Source organism: Muntiacus reevesi, chromosome 9, assembly GCF_963930625.1.
Source record: "Muntiacus reevesi chromosome 9, mMunRee1.1, whole genome shotgun sequence".
Lineage (NCBI taxonomy): Eukaryota > Metazoa > Chordata > Mammalia > Artiodactyla > Cervidae > Muntiacus > Muntiacus reevesi.
The window spans coordinates 40,624,751-40,629,634 of NC_089257.1; the positions used below are offsets into that span (position 1 = coordinate 40,624,751).

The 4,884-nt window shown below is 42.6% G+C and overlaps 1 pseudogene; it reads left to right on the top strand.

Annotated features, from left to right (window-relative positions):
- The first annotated feature begins 2,735 nt into the window (after positions 1-2,735).
- On the top strand, positions 2,736-3,676 carry LOC136175275 (olfactory receptor 52K2-like; annotated as a pseudogene).
- Positions 3,677-4,884: the final 1,208 nt, after the last annotated feature.

The window sequence follows — 4,884 nt, forward strand, 5'->3', positions numbered from 1 at the left end:
TTGCATTGGCAGGCAGATTCTTTACCACTAGCGCCACTGGGGAGCCCTCACTACCTGATGGACAACAGTAATATGTACTATGATGGACAAGTCATAGGGAGGAAATAGGCTGTGAGGAGATGAAAAGATGTGTTTTTGCTGTATTTTGTTTGAGATGACTGTGAAATATCTAAGTGGAGATATCCAACAGGTAGTAGGATATACTAGTCTGGAACTGAGAGTAGAAGGTATGTGTCTGAAAATTCTCTGAACAGAGATAGTTTTAAAAATCATCACAGGATCAACAAAGGAATGGCAGGAATTTATCCTTTTTATGGCTGAATGGTATTTTGTTATGTATATATGCCACATTTTATTTATCCATTCCTTCACTGGGCTAAGTGTTTTAAAAAAAATTATCTCAGCTAACCCTCAGAAGAAAATTTTTATGTAGGAACTGAGAATAAAAGAGATGGGACACAGTTCAAAATTTTAGAAACAAATGATCTTGCACTTTCACAGTAAATGATGATCAAAGAAGAAATAAGGAGATAAAAGATCACAGAAGGAAGAAGAATGGTGTAAAATTTCAGGAAATTCAGAGGTTAGTCGTGCAGAAAGGTGAGAGTAGAGCATCTCTTCTGAATGTCATGACTTCTAGAAAGAAAGCAGGTAAATGTAGAAGTAGGTAGAAATGAAATCTAAAGTTCAGAGAAGGAGAACAATAGGGCTTTTCACATTCTCAAGTTAACTGGAAGTGGGACTTTATGGCAAGGTTCCTGAATGTCAAGTAAGGACCTATAGAACCTTTCTTCAGTTTAATTCAGTCACTCAGTCGTGTCTGGCTCTTTGCGGCCCCATGGACTGCAGCCCGCCAGGCCTCCCTGTCTAGCACCAACTCATAGAGTTTTCTCAAACTCATGTCCATTGAGTTGGTGATGCCATCCAACCATCTCATCCTTTGCTGTCCCCTTCTCCTCCTGCCCTCAATTTTTCCCAGCATCAGGGTCTTTTCCAATGAGTCAGTTGTTTGTATCAGGTGGCCAAAGTATTGGAGTTTCAGCTTCAGCATGAGTCCTTCCAATGAATATTCAGGACTGATCTCCTTTAGGATGGACTGGTTGGATCTCCTTGCAGTCCAAGCGACTCTCAAGAGTCTTCTCCAACACCACAGTTCAAAAGCATCAATTCTTCAGCACTGTTTTCTTTATAGTCCAACTATCACATCCATACACGACTACTGGAAAAACCATAGCTTTCACTAGATGGACCTTTGTTGGCCAAGTAATATCTCTGCTTTTTAATATGCTATCTAGGTTGGTCATAGCTTTTCTTCTAAGGAACAAGCATCTTTTAATTTCATGGCTGCAGTTACCATCTGCAGTGATTTTGGAGCCCCCCAAAATAAAGTCTGCCACTGTTTCCCATCTATTTGCCATGAAGTGATGGGACCGGATGCCATGATCTTAGTTTTCTGAATGTTGAGTTTTAAGCCAACTTTTTCACTCTCATCTTTCACTTTCATCAAGAGATTCTTTAATTCTTCTTCACCTTCTGCCATAAGGGTGGTATCATCTGCATATCTGAGGTTATTGATATTTCTCCCGGCAAACTTGATTCCAGTTTGTGCTTCATCCAGTCCAGCATTTCTCATGATGTACTCTGCATATAAGTTAAATAATCAGGGTGACAATATACAGCCTTGATGTACTCCTTTCCCTATTTGGAACCAGTCTGTTTTTCCATGTCCAGTTCTAACTGTTGCTTCCTGACCTGCATATAGGTTTCTCAAGAGGCAGGTCAGGTGGTCTGGTATTCCCATCTCTTTCAGAATTTCCCACAGTTTATTGTGATCCACACAATCAAAGGCTTTGACATAGTCAATAAAGCAGAAGTAGATGTTTTTCTGGAACTCTCTTGCCTTTTCAATCATCCGGCGGATGTTGGCAATTTGATCTCTGGTTCCTGTGCCTTTTCTAAATCCAGCTTGAACATCTGGAAATTCATGGTTCACGTATTGTTGAAGCCTGGCTTGGAGAATTTTGAGCATTACTTTACTAGCATGGGAGATGAGTGCAGTTGTTTGGTAGTTTGAGCATTCTTTGGCATTGCCCTTCTTTGGGATTGGAATGAAAACTGACCTTTTCCAGTCCTGTGACCACTGCTGAGTTTTTCAAATTTTCTGGCATATTGACGTTCTCTAAGAACTTTTCTTAGAGAAAATATTTAGAACTTGGAGGGGAGGGAATTATCATAGGAAGTGAATAATCAGGCTTAATTGTTTGCTGTGTATTCAAGCTTTACATTTCAGGAGAGAAACACCCCTTTGTAATTAGGAGTATAGGTTGAGTTGGGAGGCAAAGGAAGACAGTGAATATTTTTGGGTAAGTTTTGAATCAAATAGGTATCTGTGTCCTTCATAGCACTGTACTTGACTACACAGAGACCACAAAAATTCTTCATCCACTTAATTCCTTCATGAATGATGCCTTACTAACTCTATTGCTATTTAATGTCCTGAACACTCCATAGTTTTATGGGCATCTTGAGGGCAGAGGTGAAATATAATGTTCCACAATTCATATTAGGATTATTTTCTAATTTCTTTTAAGGTCCAGAAGTAAGATCAAGGGCTAAGCTTTCCATGTAAATGATCAGAGTTTGAACCTGAACACTGCAATCCTGCTGACAGTGTGCACTCTTTAGAAGGGCCCCGTGGAAGGGAATTTCTGTGGAGAGAGAAATTTCTGTTGGCCATGTCAGCCTCCAATATCACCTCAACTCTTCCAGCAGTCTTCCTGTTGGTGGGGATCCCAGACCTGTAGCACCTACATGTCTGGATCTCTATTCCTTTCTGCTCAGCCTATACACTGGCCCTGCTTGGCAACTGCACCCTCTTCTTCATCATTCAGGCTGATGCAGCCCTACATGAGCCCATGTACCTCTTCCTGGCCATGTTGGCAGCCATTGATTCAGTTCTTTTCCCTTCATCTGTGCCCCAAATGCTGGCCATATTCTGGTTCAGGGATCAAGAGATCAACTTCTATGCCTTTCTGGTCCAGATGTTCTTTCTCCACTCCTCCATCATGGAGTTGGCAGTGCTGCTGGCCATGGTCTTTGACCGCTATGTGGCCATCTGCAAGCCACTGCACTACAGCACCATCCTCACCGGGCCACTTATCACCAAGATCGGCTTGGCTGCTATGACTCGGGCTGTGACACTCATGACTCCACTCCCCTTTCTGCTCAGACGCTTCCACTACTGCCGAGGTCCAGTGATTGCCCATTGCTACTGTGAGCACATGGCCGTGGTAAGGCTGGCCTTTGGGGACACACGCTTCAACAACATCTATGGCATTGTTGTGGCCTGTTCATGGTGGCGTTCAATCTGCTTTTTGTTATCCTGTCTTATATCTTCATCCTCCAGGCAGTTCTATAGCTTGCCTCTCAGGAGGCTCACTACAAAGACTTTGGGACATGTGTGTCCCACATAGGTGCCATTTTAGCCTTCTACACACTTCCTGTCATCTCCTCAGTCATGCACCGGGTCGCTCGCCAGGCTGCTCCACATGTGCACATCCTTCTTGCCAATTTCTATCTGCTCTTCCCACCCATGGTGAACCCCATCATCTGTGGGGTCAAAACCAAGCAGATTCGTGAACGAGTCTTGGGACTGTTCCTGAGAAAGGATGTGTAAATGATGTCTGGATCAGACAGGCATAGAAGTTGAGGGGCAGGTGGAGATAGAGTGGGACTGGTGGAGTGCTGAAGTTGGGGTGAGGGAATGATAAGTAGTAGGGGGCTGCCAGAGTCTCCATGCTCAGTTCTTTTTTGTGTGCATGCTAAGTCGCTTCAGTCATGTCCGACTCTTCGTGACCCTATGGACTATAGCCTACCAGGTTCCTCTGACCATGGGAGTCTCCAGGTAAGAATACTAGAATGGGTTGCCATTCCCTTCTTCAGAGGATCTTCCAAACCCAGGGATCAAACTCCTTGTCTCTTATGTCTCCTGCATTGGCACCAGTAGCACTGCCTGGGAAGCCCTTAGTTCTTTCCTGGCACACTGAAAGAGCTAGCTGGTATCCTGCAACTCAGAGTCACCAGTCTGATCTGGGCTCAAGGTTCTGTGTAGTCTGGTAACCTCTGGACTCAAATTGCTGACTTTGCTGTCTTCTCAGAAAGCCCATTCTTCTATCAGAGGCAAAGGTTGGTCCCACTCTCCTGTTGGCAACATCACTGAGAACACAAAGATGCTTTTGCAGTTATTTATGAAGTGGATTTGGTAAATTATCCAGTCAAGATCTGGGTAAGGACCAACATTTCATCTGAGGCAGGAAAGCCCCTTTAGTCTGACAGTTTGTGCCCCATCTTTGCATAAATATTACCAGTTTTGGGAGCTCATGATCTTCCAGGATTATAGGCTCCAATATAGACAGCTTCACTTATTAAGATTTATTTCTTCAAAAAAGTTGGCTTATTGTTTGACTTCTTTTGGCTTCTATGTCCCCATGAGCAATCCTGCCCATTAAATACTTTTGGTAAGACAAGTCTTTCTTCCATTTGTCTATGTATCATGCAACTCTTTATTTGTACACAGATGTATTTTATGTTTTTACAAAGAATGTGAATTCCTCTTTTATTTACTAGTCCATTCACAAAATATTATTGAGTGCTAAATCTATGCTAGGGGCTGAACATGGATTGTTATGGTAGGGGTGCTAGACTTATGTCTATGTCCTGAGACAAAGAAGGAAATATCAAGTGCAATAGGTTGTGTTATATCAAGTGCAATAGGTTGTGTTCTATGAACTCACGATCACAAGGCCCAGTATCAAGTAATAAATAGCTGAGCAAAGCAGATGGGAAATGGAAATGTTTTTTCAAAGTGTTTCATAAAAATGTTTT